At 35.5% G+C, this 19774-nt stretch overlaps 1 protein-coding gene across 6 annotated transcripts in view; it reads left to right on the top strand.

Moving 5' to 3' along the window:
* The window catches only part of JMJD1C (jumonji domain containing 1C), a 346762-nt gene that overhangs the window by 146593 nt on the left and 180395 nt on the right, over nucleotides 1-19774 (top strand). The gene's annotated exons all lie outside the window — the stretch shown is intronic.

Here is a 19774-nt window from a genome sequence, read left to right as displayed (position 1 = left end):
TTCCTCTTTCTAACATTTCAGAACAATGCAATCTTGATCATGGTGTCAAATCTGTAGCCAAGTGTTTTGTCTCTGGTCTTCATGAAGTACATCGTACCTTTAGGTCAAGAAAAAAAACGAAAGAGAAGCCAATATGTGTCAGTTACTTTGTGTTGAGTCCTTTTCTTAGATTATCATGTTTAATCCTTACAGTCACCCTCTGAAGTATTAATTATTACCCCTATTTTACGAATTGAAATCTGAGGGTCAAAGAAATTTTATCATTCAAGGTCTAAGTGTTCTGGCTCCAAAGAATATGGTCTTTGCACCGTAATATACGACCTGGAAGGTAATGATGTAGAATATTGAATACCATTTCATAATGTCTTCCATGGAATTACTTATGTAACTTTATCATCTGAACTTAAGACTTTCAGTGTCTTTCTTAGATTTTAAATAATTATTCTCAGTGCTCATTATTCATTAAGATATTCCTAAAAACATTCTTTTCAGATGAGTTTTATACATACAGTCGCATTACATTCATTTGCCCAATACAAAGGACTAGACAGTTTTTTAAAAGAAGGAAGGAAAGTATGTTTTAACAAAAACTAAAAGTGTTCTTTGTAAGCCTGCCCTGTTACTTCTTTCTCTTTATTTATATTAATGATAATTTATTACTAGGTCTTTTTTATTAAGGATTATAAGTTAGTAGTATTTTAAAGTCGAATTGTTTTATTTTTATTTGTTTGTTGAGAAACTGTCCGTCTGTCTGCAGATGTTATTGTTAGGAAGGAGATAGTCTTTTCTCCTCTGTTAGAGCAGGGAACCAAGGTAGTGTTAGAGGACAGTATTTTTATATTGTTTTCTGTTTTTGTTTTAGTGGCGGTAGTTTTACCGTAACTATAAAGAAATTATTTGAATTTACTATAAAAATAAAAGATAGGATTATGTAACTTTGTAAATATATGAATATATGGAGTATGTCATAGATTTTCTCATTAGTCACTTTGAATATTATTTCTTATTCCAGAAATCTGCAAATAGTAAGCACCCTGTGAAACTTTGAGATTTAATGCGTTTATTCCTCTCCTGTAGAACTGAGTTCTATAGATTGAATTTTTTAACCTTACTACTAGAGAGGTTTAGTTTTTTATACTAGCAGTCTTCCTCAGCAACTATAAATCTGTGTTTTAGAATTAAAAAGTTTCTTCTAATAAAAGATATTTCTTAGTCTGCTGTAATAATTACTGTTTTACTCAAGGCATTCGATGAAATGAAATCTGCTTGTTAGAACTAGCATATTTATTTTTAGGTCTTTAAAAGATGCATTAAATTAAGAAGATGGACCTATAACAAATTCCATTAGTTGAGGAGTTATTTACGTAAATAATACTTTTACCTTAAAAAGCATATTAAATGAAAAGTTTCAGTATCAGTGCTCAGAGTTTTTACTTTATACCTCAATGTAATTATGATTTATGGTTCTGTGTTTGTGTAGCATTGTTCTCTGTCTTAAGAATGAGGCTTACTTCTGATACTTCTACATTAATATAATGGATTTAGAGAGATCCTGTAAATGTATAGAAAGTTGTTCTTTATGAGAAACTTAACAGTGCGCTTTTAGATAAGCTCTTTAACTTTTAGATAAGTTCATTTATTGAAGTCTTGAGGCAAAGGAAAATTTGTTTAATAACAAGAGGATATATTTTTCCAAGATTAAATATATTTGCATAATCATCAATATTATAAATATTTTTTATTCTTTATTACTAGAAATTTTCCAAACTTGAAAATAATATACATCTTGATTTAATAAAAGTTACATTGCCAATGCTTTTTTTCTCTTTTTTTGGTGAGGAAGATTGTCCCTGAGTTAACATCTTTGCCAGTCTTCCTCTGTTTTGTATGTGGGATGCCACCACAGCATGGTTTGGTGTGCAATGTGTAGGTCCATGTCCAGGATCCAGAACTGTGAATCGTGGGCCACCAAAGCGGAGTGTGCAAACTTAACCACTACGCCACTGGGCCAGCGCCATGAATGCATTTTTTATCATTGCTTTGCAAGATTTTTTTGTTTTGCATGCTGTGTATTGTTGTATAAAGGAGACAGATTGCATACAAATTCTAGTTTTGATCGTTTGTATTTATGTGGCATTGGGCAAGTTAATTAATCCTCTAATCCTGCTTTCTCATTTAAAATAAGTTAACAGTACATAATTTATAGGGATGTCCTAATGACGAAATGAGAGAATTCATGAAACAGTTAACATTGTTTTAGGGAAATAGTAGGCACTGTTGGGTTTTTTAAAAAAGCAATATTACATTTGTTTTAATGCCCCTGTTATAAATGTTGATTTGGCTGAGTTGTTGTTGTTTTTTCTAGTCTTTTAGTTTGGGCAGACTTTCATAACATCCTTGTCATCCTCTTCCCACTTCTACCATTGTGTACAATTGGCCTTCCCTATCGGCAGGTTCCACATCTCTGGATTCAACCAACCACAGATATGTACAGTTGGCCTTATATATCCACGAGTTTTGCATCCAGGGATGCAGAGGGCTGAGAGTATTCACTGTATTATGTTGTTTTATACAGCATGAGGGACTTGAGCATCCGTGGATTTTGATATCCCTGGGGGTTCCTGCAACCAATCCCCTGCAAATATGGACGGAGGACTTTACTATGTTTACCATCTGCAGTTGGTCAAGTCCGTGGATGTGGAACCCAAGGATGCAGAGGGCCGAGTAGGAACTCAAGTATCTGGGGATTCCTGGAACCAATCCCCCAGGGATACTGAGGAATAACCAGTAATTTAAGCCATTCTTAGCTATCTCAATATAAATTTAGCCAGTGAAATTAGGAAATGGTTTAAAGGAAAAATAACTGAATTGGAGAGAAAGATAAGAATAATTATCTAAAGGTAATTTTCTTCCTGGGTCTAGTGTTTAAAATTTGATAGTGTCACCGGCATGGCCTGGGTTTGTTTCCTGATCAGGGGAACACACCACGCACCCGTCTTGTCAGTTGTCATATTGTGGCAGCTGTGTGTTGCTGTGATGCTGAAAGCTATGCCACCAGTGTTTCAAATACCAGTAGGATCTTCCAGACTAAGACAGACTAGCAAGGAGGACCTGGCCACTCACTTGGAAACATTTGGCCATGAAAATCCTATGAATAGCAGTGGAGCCGGAAGATAAGGGGATGGTGCAAGAAGACCAGGCCGGGTTCTGCTCTGCTACACAGAGTCGCTAGGAGTCGGAATTGACTCCATGGCACTAACAACAAAATTTTCTTCCATTAACTTTTTTATTTTTTAAAAAAACTTTCAGGGAGCTGGTCTGGTGGCATGATAGTTAAGTTGGCATGCTCTGCTTTGGTGGCCCAGGGTTTGCGGGTTCAGATCTCGGGTGTGGATGTATGCACCGCTCATCAAGTCCTATTGTAGCAGTGTCCCACGTACGAAACAGAGCAAGATTGGCACAGATGTTAGCTCAGAGACAGTCTTCCACAGGCAGAAAGTAGAAGATTAGTAACGGATGTTAGCTCAGGGCTAATCTTCCTCACCAAGAAACGAAACAAAATAAAAAGCCTGTTAGTGTTATTTTAAAAGTTGTATATGTGTTTACTCTTGGAAAATTTAGGAAAACAAAGAAACATCAGTATACCACTCTTAGATAATTTTCATTAGCATTTTTTGCAGATTGCTTTTCTACTTTGATGTATTTTACAATAGAACTGTAGTTTAATAGAACAATAGTGAGAAGTTGTAGGTTCTGGGTTGTGTTTGAGCTATTGGTCAAGCCAGAATATGAGATAATGAGCTGGAAACATAGGAAGTGGTGTTCCAGGAGTGAAATATTTGAAATTGAGGTTATGGAGAAAATGTAACCAGGGAAGGGGAAGAGAGTGATTGAATAGGATCTATGATGAAGGAAGGAGAATGGTCTTTACAGTGAATAGTAAAGAGGAAGCTACTCCAACTCTGAAGCTCGGTAGTACAAGGGATCTGGGAGGGAAAATAGTCATGAGAAGGTGTCAGCAAAAAACAGTGTCTTTGAAGACACGTCCTTTCTTCCTTTCCTTTAAAGGAAGAAGGCAAAGGATATAAAATTCAGAGAAGAGGTTGAGGTGGTGGATTTTTGCTGGTGTTATTCCAGAGATCATTGTGGTAGGTTTTCAGGAGTTATGTTTTAAAATGTTATGGGGCAGAATTGATGTTCAAGAATAGCCATGAAAAGTATGATGTGTTCATACTTTGCTAGAATTGGAACTCTTCGTATATTGGCATTATTTTTCAAAGATTTGTAAATTACTGATGCTACGTTTCAGTATCAGTAATAGATGTTGATAGAACAAAGGATTTTATGTTTTGCCAAAAGAAGGAGCGGCAAGAAAATTTTGAATGGGAATCCGGACAGTTGAAAGAACCTGTGTATTGGATAGCTAAAATAGCAGTTTGAATTGAAAAGCTAACAATACGAGCTCATGTAAATCTTCCTTCTAAAAATAGTATCACTATGAAGTGTAGTAGAAGGCATCCTAGACTCTTTATCAGTGGTCTCATTTTCAGTTTTAGTCCCAACGCTTATTATGAAGAACCTTCAAAATTTAGCCTCTGTGATATCAGTTTTCTCATATGTTAAGATAATATCCATCTTTTTTTCTTCATAACGTTATGGTGAAAGTAGAATGAGAGGATGTATTTGACAACAACTGTTGTTTTGCAAATTAAATGTAATAATGCATTTGTAAAGTTCCCACTGCATGTAAAACACAGTGAGAAATGAATCGATAAATAGTGAATCAACCACCGTCTGCAATCTAAAGGTCAATGATAAAATTTCCAACTACTTTGTCTGAAAGGTTTACCTTGAAGCTTCATTACTTTGATGACTAAAGTAAATGTTGGGTTAGCTTTTGAAAATAGTCCAGCCTAAATTTTTTTTCTGACTGTACATTAGTTCCGTTTTTTAACCATCTTTATTGAAATACAGTTTTTACACAATAAAACTTAGCTATTTTAAGTGTACATTTTGACAAATATGTTCCCTTGTGTCCTTTTGCCTTGAATCCTCATTTCTGACCCTGCATCTCTTGCCTGTCAAAATAGTTTTGACTTTTGATTCATCCATGTTATTGTATATAAATCAGTAGTTCATTTCTTTAGACTGCTGAACAGTATGCCATTGTATGTCTTTACCACATTTTGTTCATCCATTGACCAGATGATAGACAAATATTTAAGTTGTTTCAACTTTTTGGCAGTTTTGCATAATGCTTCTCTGGACACGTGGGTACAAATCTTTGTGTGGACATATGCTTTAGTAGATACCTAGCAGTAGAATTACTGGATTGTATGGCAAGTATGTAGGCTAACATTTTAGTAGTCAGAATTTTGGGCATAGTCCCTAGGGATTTGGATTGCTTACTTATGTTTGTGTTGGAGTAGATGAAATCATTTATGGAAGATTTTGATTCTGACCTTCTGTCTACTTTCTTGTCAAGATAAGATGGTCATTCACTCAAACACATGCTGTGGATAAGAGGAACTCAGCCCTGCCTTCTACATGATACACTTTTTTTTTTGGTTATGCTGTAACATAAAATATCCTCTCTCCAGGTTTCAACAGAACTCCAAATCTTTATTAAAGCCCAACTGCAAGAAAAAATTATGGCAGATTGTTTAAGGAATACTCCATTCATTATTCCACTAGCTACTTGTGACTGTTGAGCACTTGCAGTGTAGCTAGTCTGAATTGAAATCTGTTTTAAGTGTGAAATGCGCATTGATTTTGAGGACCTAGTATAAATAAAAAAATGTAAAATATTGCATCAGTTTGTTGACTGCATGTTGAAATGACATTTTTGTTGATAGGTATTTTTGAAAATATATTAGTAAAATTCACCCTTTTTTTTCCACTTTTTATGTAGCTAATACAATATTTAAAGTTACATATTGGATCACATTTGTAGCCCATCTCGTTTCTCTTGAACACAGCACTGCTCTAAACTTACCTTTAGGTGAATTCACAGATTATTTGTACCTGTCTTAGCCTGTTGTAGAAGCTGATACTAAAGTGTATATAAGCCATGTTGTAGGACTTCAAATTAAATGGCTGTATTTCTTGTTTCAATGGTAGCAGTGCAATTAAGGACTTGTTTTTATGTCACACAGTGAATACTAACTCATTATTTTTTGCTTTGGCCTCTGGAAAGCATAGCCTCTTTGGCAACTGTGAATGCTATTTGGTATACATTTGTATCCTCAGTCATACTTCTGGATTTATTGTGAAACACACAATTTAGCATATATAAAGCTATCCCCACATTAATTATCATGTTAGTATGATTATTCCTAGACTGTTATATGTGTATTATGCAACAAAGCAAATGAATTTATGTCAGTGTCATTGTATAACGGGATATTCAGTATGGGAGAAATGAGATAGAAATATAAGATCAATGAAGTTTAAAAAAAAAAAAAAACCTGTTGAATTTTATTTGAAAGTATCAGTATAAAGTCATACAAATTCTGACCACTATAAAAGGCCTAGATAAAGTGATCAACTCAACGAGCACTCCTAGAACCCAGAGTGTTGTCTCTGAATGGTATTTCCCATTGAAAAGGACCAGGTTCCTTGGATATATGGGTCATTTCAGGTCTAGGGCAGGAGATGGACAAGAGACCCTGGGATATTTTGTTATACTAGAAGCAAGGAAGTTATCAAAGACTACTAAGGTCATGTCTAAAATGCTCAGAAACTAATTGAAGGCCTGGGCTCTCACTGGCCAAAGATGGGAAAATTTGACAGTGATAGGAATAACAACGGTGGTGATTTGAAGCATACTGCATTTCTTTAAATCCAAGAATTTATAATGATCTCTCCCCTGAAAAACAAACTCTAATTGTTTACCATTTTGAGAGGTTAGAGTACCAACTTGTTATTTCAAAAACTCATAAAATTTAATTATTTATCCTTCCTTTTCAAACAAACTGCCTTTTGGAAACCAAAGATTTAATGAGGACAGTTTTCACTTAACAGACGTATTTCAGATAGTAAATGATAAAGGAATGGTAAAATTAAAATATCACTTTTTGCGATTCTCAGTGAAGTACTGGATTTAGACAATATACATCATTGGCTGCTGTTATCACAGAAAGATGAGGCAGTACATAAATGCCCCTTAATGAAGAACACAAAATCTCGCATGAGGTTGTCTTTTCCATCAATTCTGTATTTGATTAAAACTCTAGGTTCAATGATTTTAGAAAATACAAGGACAGAAGAACATGTTTAAAAATGTCACAGGGGTATTGTTGGCAAAATGCACATCATTGCATACTCTGTAGGAAAATGACTTGATTTCTTTAATAAAAAAGTTACAGGAGGAAAAGAGGAGGTAGAATCTATAGATAAAAAGAGATGTAAGAATCATGTCAACCAGTTGCAGTATGTAGAACTTATTTGGATCTCAATTTGAACAAGCCGAAAAGAAAAACAGCTGGGAAACTTGAATACTGATTGATAATGGATAATTTTACAGAATTAGTAACTTTTTCAGTTGAAACAAGATTGGCCATGAGGTGAAAATTGTTGAAGCTGGATACTGGGCACGTGGTGGAATCCATTAGGTTATTGTTTGTATACTGAAAAGTTGAAAATAAAAAAGGACAATTAGATTTTTCAAAGTAGCTTTTCATACATCCAAAATCAGAGGCAGTAATCTAGCATACTAAGTAGTTGAAGAATTATTTATGAATTTAAGTATTTGTAGCTTTCACTCTCTTGTGGTGAAGAACAATAGTAAATAATAGTGATGTTTACTTGAAGAACTCTGTGGTTTTTTTACTAAATTCAAGCATTATAATTGACCTAATAGGAAGTAAGAGATTGAAACATTTCCTGTAAAATAGGGTTTGATAGAAGGAAAAAATTTGGTTGATGAATTCGTTGAAAAAATGCTTACAATTGAATCCGGTCTTGAAAAATCTTCAACTGAAAACAGAAATTTCTGTGAAACTGAGATGCATGTGTACCAACTGTTGCTTTCTTTTTTTTTTTTTTTTTTTCTATTTGCTGAACCTACGGAAAGTCCTTAGGTGTATCATAAGACATACCTAATATTCTGTGCTCCAGTGCCCCCTTGTGCCTATTGTGAAAAGGTATCAGTTTCTCTTTAAAAAATAGGGATATCCTTTCTAAGAGCTCCCTGGAAACAAAACATTTGCAAGCTTATAAATAAGGTGCCATATCCTAAACTTTCTAGGACCCGAGATTTATGTCCTTTTCATTTTAGGGCATGTTCTTTTGTTAATGCTTTCTTTTTCCACAGAAGTTGCTACTTTACCAGTTATATGGCATTTGGGGATTCTGTGTGTGTGTGTGTGTGTGTGTGTAATCTCAGGTTGTCACTGTTTCCAGAGCTCTTCCCTCACCCCACCTCTACGCCCACATTTGCCTTTTCAAAGCAAGAAAATGGAAGGATGGACGTGGGTATGCCAGAGGACTCACTACAGGGTTCTTGCTTCCTCTATCTCAAGGAAAAAGGATCCTGGGATCAACCTGTGCCGTGATAATGTAGTATGACTGCAGAAACTTTTTGGCCCACCAGCATATCAGAATGTAGCCTACATTTGAGATTCCCATTTCATTCTTTTATCCTTCCCCAAAGGGCATATGAGACTTTATAGTATAATCCAAAATAAGTATGGTACTATTGCATCCTTGCCTTTGGGAGAAAGGAGCGGCATGGTGTTTCATCATGCTCATTCCTCCACCTCTAGTTTTCAGTTAAATTCTCTACTTATGAGTTGTTGTTTTTTAATCTGAATGAATTTTACTTTTTTTGGTGAACAGTTCTGTGAGGTAGGAAAAATGCGTAGTAGTGTAATCATTACTACAGTGAACATGTAGAACAGTTCAGTCATTCCCCCACAGAATTTCCTTTTGCTACCATTCCTTTGTATTCAAACCTTCAAAACCTCCCCACTCTACGTTAACCCTGAACAGCTAATAATCAATTCTCAGTCCTTCTTGTTTTGTCATTTCCCAAATGTCATATGAATAGAATCATACAGTATATAGCCTTTTGAGTTAGGCTTCTTTCAGTTATCCTAAAGCATTTGAGATTCATTCATGTTGTTGCATGTCTTAATAGTTTGTTCCTTTTTATTGCGGAGAAGTATTTCATTATATGGATGTACCATAGTTTGTTTATCCATTCCTTATTTGTGTTGTTGATAGCTTTTGTCTATTAAAAGTAAGACTGTTATAAGCATTCACATACAGGTTTTTGTATAAACACAGGTTTTTATTTCATGTGGCTGAAATTTTAGCCATTCTGTTAGGTGTGTGATGGCATCTCATTCTGGTTTTTATTTGCAATTCTCTAATGGCTGATGATTTTGAGTATCTTTTCGTGTGCTTATTTGCAGTCTGTATATCTTCTTTGGTGAAATATCTGTTCAAATCTTTTCCCATGTTTTTTGATTGGTTTGTTTTCCTTTTGTTGAATTTTGAAAGTTCTTTATATATTCTGGATACAAGTCTTTTTGTCAAATACACAATTCATAAATATTTTCTTCCAGTCTATGGCTTACCTTTTTAATTTCCTTAACATTGTCTTTCACACAGCAAAAACATTTAAATTTTGATGACATCTAATTTATCACATTTTTTCTTTTATGGTTTGTGTTTTTGAAGTTATTTCTAAAATTTCTTTGCCTAACCCAAAGTCACAAAAATTTTGTTTTCTTCAAAAAGTTTTACCTCTTATGTTAACGTCTATGACCTACTTGCGTCTGATTTTCATATATGGTGTGAAGTAAAGATTGAAATTCATTTAAAGTATACTGAAGTATACTAAACACTTTTTAGTCTGTCCACTGGTGCTCCCCAAAAAATAGAAAACTCTAAACTTAGCCATTTTCATTTGTGTATCATTATTTAAATAACTGTCTAAAAGCTGTAAGTTGCTCAACTTCTTTATGCCTTAGTTTTCTCTTGTGTAAAATCTTGCCCAACACATTGTAAGCACTCAAATTTTAGCTGCAGCTATCATTACCATCATTATGGATTCAATGTTTGTGTCTCCCCATATTCATTTGTTAAGTCCTAACCCCCCCAGTGTGATGATATTTGGAGATGGGGTCTTTGGGGAGATAATTAGGGTTAGGTGAGGTCATGAGGCTGGGGCCCTCACAATTGGGTTAGTGCCCTGATGTGAAGAGATACCCTGATACAAAGGGAGCTTTCTCTCTCTCTCTGCTCCCATGAAGAAGAGGTCATGTGAACACAAAGTGAGAAGGCAGCTTGTCTGTGACCCAAGGGGAGAGTCCTCATCATAAGTGGATCGAGCTGGCACCCTGAATTCAGACTTCCAGCCTCTGGAACTGTGAGAAAATAATTTTCTGTTGTTTAAGCCACCCAGTCTATGGTATTTTGTTATGGCAGCCCCAACAGACTAAGACACTTATCATCCTCAATGATATTACTTTAAATACTATACGTAATTTATCCAAAAGATAATAGTATATATATTGAATTTTGTAATGTAATATGGAACTTAGGTGACATGACAGGAATATAATTCTTTTTAATTAGATGTAAAGAAGGTAGTTGAAACTTAAGCATCTTTGAATTATTTGCAGTTCTTGATACATCTTGTTGTTCACCAAATAATCTTGTAAAGAGATTATTAGATAAGTCATTCATAAAGAGGAGGAGGAGTAAGCAATACAAATATTGAAAAAAGCTTGATTTCTTTTTTTCCTATTTCCTATCTTCATTTGATCCTTTTTCATATTTTGCCCCATAGAGTTCTAACTCGCAGAGTCAATGTGGAAAATCTTAAGGTCATTTTAAGTGTATGCTCTTCTACCTTTAAGCCACAAAGGAGTCAGCTACCCAAACATCCCTATCTATTTAGTGATTTATCACATGGTGTGTGTGCCAGGTTGTAGGGACTATGCTGCTGTGACTGTTAGGCCTCTTATGAGCTATTTTACTGTTTTTATTGACTCCATCATTTACTAGGTGCTTGACCTTGGACAGCTAATTTCTCTCTATCTCAATTTCCACATTTGAAAAAGTTGATAATAACTGTACCTACTTACAGGGTGTATATAATGATCAAATGGCTTAATATATGTACCTGGCACATAGTAGGCACTATTCAAGTGTTAGCTGCTTCTGTTGTTACTGTCGTTGGTGTTACTTTTATTACCATTATCACTAATACAAGTAATCTTACAGAGTGATTGTGATGATGAAATGGCTTAATATATGTGCCTGGCACAAAGTAAGCACTATGAAGTGCCAGCTGTTTTTATTTTTGTTGTTACTGGTGTTGCCTTTATTACCATTATTGATAAGACTGGTAATGTGTGATAATGATCTGAATGCCTCCTGGGAGGTGAGTGATTATCCCTGTCATCTCCAAACTACTTGAGAATTTTTAGAACCTAGAATTATATGCCACAATATGTATTTTAATTTTATTTGTTATGATTGTCATTCTAGTAATATACTGTCCAGGTGTGAATATGTACTAGACTCATCTACAGAATTCTACTTAGAATTTTAGTTCACCATGGTAAATTTAATATTTTTGTTGTTAGTGCCATTGAGTCAATTCTGACTTCTGGTGACCCTGTGTAGAGCAGAGTGGAACCCTGCCCAGTCATTTTGCCCATCCTCTCACCTTCTGGTGCTACATCAGACAATGCTCTCCTGCTATTCATAGGGTTTCCCTGGTCAGTCTTTTCATAAGTGGGTGGCCAGGTCCTTCTTCCTAGTCTGTCTTAGTCTGGAAGCTCTGCTGAAACCTGTTCACCATGGATGACTCTGCTGGTATTTGCAATACTGGTTTCAGCATGACAGCAACATGCAGCCACCACAGTATGACAGCTGCAGATGTGTGGTGTGGTTCCCTGACCGGGGAAATGAACTGGGGCTCCAGCAGTGAGAGCACCGAATCTTGACCACTAGACTGCCAGGGCTGCCTAAGTGTAATGTAACTACACAGAATATGATATTTGTTTGTTAAAAAGTTGAATTTTATCACACCTACTAGGATGACTATAATTAAAAAAAAAGTTCGGCAAGGATTGGAGAAATTGAAGCCCTCGTACATTGCTAATGGGAATGGAAGATTGTGTAGCCACTATGTAAAACAGTTTATTGGTTCCTCAAAAAGTTAAACGTAGAATTTACCCTATGACCCAACAATTCCACTTTTGGATTTATACACCCCAAATAACTGAAAATAGGAAGTCAGAGATACTTATATGCCAATTTTCAATTATTCATAATAGCCAAAAGGTGAAAGCAACCCAAGTGTTCATCAACAGATGAATGGATAAATAAAATGTAGTGTATGTAATATGTAATAGAATATTAGAAAGCCATAAAAAGGAATGACGTTCTGGGGCCGGCCTGGTGGCATAGTGGTTAAGTTTGGTGTGTTCTTCTTTGGCAGCCCAGGGTCCGTGGGTTTGGATCCCTAGCGCAGACCTACAGCACTCATCAAAGTGATGCTGTGGCGGCACCCCACATACAGCACAAAGGAAGATTGGCACAGATGTTAGCTCAGGGCCAATCTTCCTCAAGTAAAAAGAGGAGGATTGGTAACAAGTGTTAGCTCAGGGCCAACCTTCCTCACCAAAAACAAAGGAATGAGGTTTTGATATGTGTTACAACATGGATGAACCTTAAAAACCTTATGCTAAGTAAAATAGTACAGACACAAAGGTACAGTTATTATATGAAATATCTGGATTATGAAATTCATAGAGACAGAAAGTAGTTTAGAATTTATCAAAGGACTGGAGAGGACGGCAGTGGGAGTTATTACTCAGTGGGTAAAAAGTTTCTGTTTAGGCTGATGAAAAGTTTTGGGAATAGATTGTGGTGGTGGTTGTACAGCATTGTGGATGTAATTAATGCCATTCAATTGTAGTCTTAAAAATGGTTAAAACGTGGGCCGGCCCTGTGGCCAAGTGGTTAAGTTCGCATGCTCCGCTTCTGCGGCCCAGGGTTTTGCTGGTTCACGTACTGGGTGTGGACGTGGTACCGCTTGTCAGACCACGCTGAGGCAGCATTCCACATGCCACAACTAGGAGGACCCACAACTAAAATATACAACTATGTACTTGGGGGATTCTGGGAGAAAAAGCAGGAAAAAAATGGTTTAAAATAGCAAATTTTATATATATTTTACCACAATAAGAATACTTTTTAAAAAGTTGAATTTTAATTTAATTTTGTCTGTATTGCGTATTCTAATTAATGATGGGAGTGGCAAATAAATGTCCTTGTTAACGTGTTTGAAAGAATTCTTCTCCTTCTGTCCACTAACCAAGGTTGGGGAACAGAGAACAATGATGGACGCTGGTTATCTATTTAAAGATACGTATTTCTTATTTGCCCTTTGATCTCCAGAGAGACTACTTTGGAGATACTATCTCCAGAGAAGGTACCATTTACCTTCTTTATATTTAATGAAAACGGTCAGTAAAGCAAAAACCCAACTCTATATCTATTCACCTATATCCTTCCCTTAACCCCATATTAACTACAGTGAGACCAAGGTCGAAGTGAATACTCCTTAAGCTCCCAAAGGATGTCTATCCTACATAGCTAATTTATTCTCTCCTTCTATTTGCTTCTTCTCATCTTTGGGGGTTTTTTCCTGGATTGTTACAAAGTTTGCAGCCTAGTGTTTATCAAAGGTTTTTCTCTTCACAGACTTTGTTGGAGTTGGGGGGTCTTCCACTTTAGTGTTTGGATCTTTGACAATTACCATTATGGCTGTTCAAACACTTGTTTGTGTTTGCTTCTGAAGTCTTGGCTATCCAGCTGATAGCTAAGAATTGTAAGTAAGTGACCTCTGGATAAATGAAGAGAATACTGTCTGTGAATTCCTGACATCAGATTGTTTTGAAATATATGCCAGTTTATAGCACCTGCACTGTGTGAGCCTGGCCTGTATCTTTGAGCTCCCCATGTGCCTGTAAAGACTGATGTCATTTAAATGCTATTGGTCTGTATAACTAAAGGAGACAGTCAATTCCAGAAAATTTAAAACTCAATATCCATTAAGAAAATGTAATTTTAAATCTTAGTTCAAAATCATGAATCCAGAAGTACATTGTTTTAAACCGTTTATACCTTGGATTATGCCAGAAGGTTTCTCAGGTTTAATTCTAAACTTTGAGTTCATTATTTTTTAAGATCAACCACTTTCTTTAAAATAGTTCTTAGAATTGTTGATTGTTGCTTGCTGTATTACTTCTGTTTAAGCTTGGGCTAGTTCATGAGTGCGTATTAATTTTGACACTTAATAAAAAGTGTAAACTTTGGTAGTGACCTAAAATTATGGTTATGTTTGTTTACTTTTTGTGTCAAGTGAAATTAAAGTAAAAAGAGGCAAATGGCCTTGTTTTGTTATCTAATTTTTATGAAATTTTTTCATTGTCTTTTCGTTTTAGCTATTAACTAAATTCATGAAATGATTTTAATTTTGTTTAGTTTTCAGAATTTTTTATAACCTAGAAAACTTATTTTAAATACAATTCTAAGCCAGTAAAAATAAAAACATTATTTAAACTTTGTTGATTTATCATATTCCTCTATTTGATTACTTACTTTTTTTTTTTGGTGAGGAAGATTCACTTTGAGCTAACATCTGTTGCCAATCTTCGTCTTTTATTTTTTGTTTGAAGAAGATTAGCCCTGAGCTAACACCTGTGCCAGTCTTCTTCTATTTTCCATGTGGGTTGCTACCACGACTTGGCTTGACAAGTGGTGTATGTCCGTGCCTAGGATCTGAACCCGCAAACCTGGGCCGCTGAAGTGGAGCACACTGGACTTAAGCACTACGCCACAGGGCTGATCCTTGATAACTTACTTTTATTTAAAATATCTCCTTACAGTATATCTTTTGAAATAAATGTGCTTTACTCTTTAGGGAGGGAGGTAGATTAAATCTGTCATAATTAACATTTTTAATTTGATAATCTGATTTTTAACATATATGAACATTAGGCCATGGTTAAATGTTTTTGGTTTTGTAAAGGTGCATAGGGCAATATTTATGTTTTCAGAAAAAAATTTTTAGATTTACTGGTATTATACTTTAAACCCCATTAATTTAATATCATATTTAAATTTTTGAATATTTGGGCAGTGATGACCAGGTTTTGGCACATTTGATTTCTTATTATCAAATTATTTATATAGATTTGTAGATAGGTAAATCTTGCAGAAAAACCAGTCTGCTTATTTCCATATCACTATTTTATAGAATAATACTCTGTTAACCATCCCATAATAGAAGATTTTATGGACAGATAAATTGGAGAAAATCTCATGGTATAAACTCTGTTATTAATATTTCACAGTGAACACTGGCATATTAAAAGCCTTGAGAAGATCTCTGATAAAGTTAGACATTTGTTACTTATTAGTTCATGAACTTTGCTTATGACTTATTTGCCTTCCCTAATGCTTATGTATGTATAAAAAAATGATGATTCCATATGTTTTCATTTTTTTATTTTTTTAAAAATTGGTACCTGAATTAACATCTGTTGCCAATCTTCTTTTTTCCTTCTTTTTCTAATTCTTCTTCTTCTTCTTCTCCCCAGAGCCCCCCAGTACATAGTTGTGTATTGTAGTTGTAGGTCCTTCTGGTTGTGCTATGTGGGATGCCACCTCAGCATGGCCTGATGAGTGGTGCCATGTCGACACTCCAGATCCAAACTAACGAAACCCTGGGCCGCTGAAGCGGAGCGCACCAACTTAACCACTTGGCCACGGGGCCGGCCCCTAGTGCTTTTATTTTTAACATGAAAGATTCTTAGAGGCTAAGTAGCTTTAGCCCATGGTTACTGGTTGATTTTGACAGAACCCAGCCTGAGAAATCTTCACAGTTCTCACGTGACATCATACAGGTCACTCTTACTTTAGAGTACATAAAAAGATGAGGCCCATAGTGCACCAAGTTGGTATGATATCAATTTGTTATTATATTATTATTGAAACCAAGGTAAAAATAACTAAATTTGTCTTCATCACATGATTTTGCAGTAGAAACATTTGTATGATTATAATTTTCTCATAGTCACTGAATATAATAGGGGCTTTCTTAGTTATTAATCATTGTTTTATAGTTCTAGACAAGTAAGGGATTCTCCTAGGGTCTTAGAAAAATTGTGTGATAATTATTGATGAATTTTAGCTCAAAAAGTATACATCATATTAATCTGAAATATCTTTTCAAATGGGTATATTAGTAGACTTTTATGTAGCTAATATTTTTACTGTTCTCACATTTTTTCCAGATTAACAGTATTACATTGCAGATAAAGATTGTGGTTTATGTAGAGGTCCTAAAATGAAGTGGCAGAGCTAAAATTACATTTGAGACCAAAGTAATAATTCTTAGCTTTCATATCCTGTTATTTTGATATATGTAAGTTGAGTATAGGTCTCCAAGCCAAGTGACGAAAATTCATTTGCGACTTTGAAGCAATCAATCCATGCAGAAGAAAAGAGATATTTTCCATGTAAGCAGTAATTGTGTTTGGCAAGTTCAAAGGTTAAGTTAATTTTAATGGGCAAAATAGCAGAAACAGAATTGCACCTGCCGCTTATACTTTTTTCTTCTTGCCAATGGTTCCTCTGACAATCTGACAGCTTTTCTTTCAGTACTTGCTATTACACATGTATAAAACTGAGAATTTGTGCATGTTGACATCTGTTGTAGGAGACATGTATTAGAAGAGAAATGTGACAGTCTTGTAATTACCTAGTGACCAGTTCCTAGAATTCATTTTCCTAATATCTTGACTAAAAAAAGTATTTATCACATGTTCACTATAAAATAATTATTTTTAATGATTATTTTGTTTAGCCTTTTTCTCACCGTCATATTCCACTCTTGTGGTAATGACCGGAGTATCCATGGCTGTTAACTCTTTATATCTCTTATTTCTAAATCCCCAATGTTCATAATAATTGCCTTTAATATGCAATGAGAAGTGTTTACTGAGTGAAATCTTTTTCTTTCTTTTACATAATTTTGAGTGCCGTAAATAATTAGTAGAGTAACTGTATTCATGTTCCATTCAGGACTTTATTTTCTTTTTCTTTGGCAAAATAGCCATTTATTTGTACTTGTGATGTGTTTTTGTATGATGCTGGGTATTCACAAACGTTTGCTGAGCGCTTAGTTTGTCAGACACTGTGTGCCAGGCACTAGAGATGCAAAATGGTGAAGGTGTACTAATCCTTGCTCTCAAGGATCTTGTATTTTAGTTAGTAAGACAGAATGAAGCAGACAGAAAGACTCAAGAGAGGTGAATGAGGAAGGAGTTAATATAAAGTAATGTATAATTAGACAACCAAGTAAGAATATACAGTGTTTTATGTAGGTTTGCAGATTGATGAGAAGAAAAACTACGCCTCCCCAAACCTCACCCCACATACGTACCCATACACTGTAAGGCTAGATTAGTTACTGATTGAGTTAGCCAAGATACAAAATCTTATCTGTGTTTGTATAGGTAATCTAACATGGGCACTAAGCATGTTCTTGCCAGATATGCCAAGAATGCAAAACCCTGACGTCTCTTCACCTGGGACAGTTCTCAGAGTTGTGTTTGCAGTGAGCAGCAATGAGAGATGAGGTAATAACTTACCCTAAACAAAGAGCAGGTTTTCTTACACTTACTGTAAAAGTGAGAAGCCCTCCTCAAAGAGAGCACTCATCTTCTGTAACACAACTTTCTAAGTACACAGATGTCCATCCGAGGCCCTTTGCATCCCTCCATGGGACTGGGGAGGCATGAGAAGCCCACACAAGCAGCATGCTGATTCTCTGCTTTAAGTAATAAGTAGCTTTTGCTTTAAGTAATAAAGTCCTAGGAGTCTCATGCTTTTTGGCAGAATCCATGAAACGGTATCAGGCCAGTTTATTAGCATCTCCCTCCTTCCCTCACTCCCGTGCTCCTTTGCTGCTTCCCTCCTTCCGGTCTCTCCTTCGCACCCTCCCTCACTCCCTCCCTCTCCAGGCAAATCCCAAATCCTTCATTGTTTTTGATAATCTGAGGTAAGTTTGCTACACAGCAAAGCAGCAGCAGCAGCAGCATGTCTAATTTTACTTTGCTTTTGTCCCCAAGGTCCCAGCAGATTTCTAAATCTGCCAGTGACACTGTCCATGCGAGATGAGCTTTGAGTTTAGAAAGTTCACTTCATGCTGAAAACTTTAATTTTATATTAAGAGCTTTGCATTTGGAAGAATTTACATTGAATTTATGTCCTTTAGGGTAGGGACGTTTTTACAAACCTTGGCTTTTTAGGTTCTTGACTGAAACATTTTGTCAACAAGACCATATTACTGTCCATGAGGGGAAAACAAAGATAGCGCTTATGTTTTCCTGAGCATTATCTCTGCTTCAGTTTTCTGGAGTTTCCAAAAGCCTTTTTATACCACAATTTAGTAGTTAAATATGGGAATTTTAAAAGATTTTAAGTAGTGGAGAAATTGGTATGGTTTAAAACCTTTGCATCAAACCAGATATACCTCAGCTCAACCCCTAAGGATGCATCTTTAGAAGAAGCCAACAGTCTTGTTGCCTTCTTCCTTGACTTGGACTCCTGCCCTGACTTGGTATGGCTAACTAGGAGCAGAAGTTAACTCCTTGAACAGTGTATTCCTTTTTGCAAGTTCTAACAGGTGAGAGCATCTAACTAGCTTTCCTAATGGGCAGCAGCGCAAAGACCTCAAAATCAAACATGTCTTTTACCAGTTTTGCCTCCATGTTTAAAAGTCCATGATTGCAAGAGTGAGGAAATATTTAATATTTACCAAACACTGTGTGTATGCAGCGCTGTATTGGACACTGTAACAGTTCTACCCTCAGTTAGTTTGCATCCATAATTTGAAGATATTCTCCTTATATTTGAAGAATATAGGGCAATATTTGATTATATACTTATATAAATTTTATGAAAAATAACTGCTTTGTAGGAGTTCAAAGCTAAGTTTGAGTCGAAGTGGGAGTTAAAAAATGTCCTGGAAGAACTCAAATGAGGCCAGAAGAACAAGCAGGATTAAATAAGTAGAAACAAACACTTCAGGTCTAATGGAGCAGAAGATAGGTGGAAGAAAAAGACAAGAACAAGACTGCCTCCAGCATAACTCATAATCGAGTAGGGTCTGTGAAGAGATAATTTTAGGGAATGAATGAAAAAGGATGAAAATGGGGTAAGATGGGGTTGAATGATTGAATGACTGAGTATAAAAGAGTCAGCTTCGGTTTTTCAAATGTAATATCTTTGTCTTGTTCCTATTTTAGAAGAAAAGATTTCGGTCTTTCACCATTGAGTATGATTTTAGCTGTGGGCTTGTGAATATAATCCTCATTATGTTGATGTAGTTTCTTTTATTCCTAGTTTGAGGAAATCACAGAAGGGTGTTACTTGTCACATGCTTTGTTGGCATCAGTTAAGGTGATCATGTAGTTTTTTTCCTTCATTATGTTAATGTGGTGTATTACATTGATCAATTTTCATTCATTGAACTATCCTTGTATTGATACCTGTCTTTGAGTTAAAGCTTTATTGGGACAAAGCTAACCTCATTTGTTTACATATTTTCTGTGGCTGCTTTCATACTACAAAGTCAGAAGTAGTTGTGGTAGAGACCATATGGTTTGCAAAGTCTAAAATATTTACTATTTGATTGTTTACAGAAAATGGTTCCCTACCTCTGCTTCTAGAATCACCA

This window comes from Equus caballus, chromosome 1 (assembly GCF_041296265.1).
Source record: "Equus caballus isolate H_3958 breed thoroughbred chromosome 1, TB-T2T, whole genome shotgun sequence".
Taxonomy (NCBI): domain Eukaryota; kingdom Metazoa; phylum Chordata; class Mammalia; order Perissodactyla; family Equidae; genus Equus; species Equus caballus.
The sequence above is the reverse complement of the archived record's forward strand: the minus strand, read 5'-3'. Positions and strand labels throughout refer to the sequence as shown.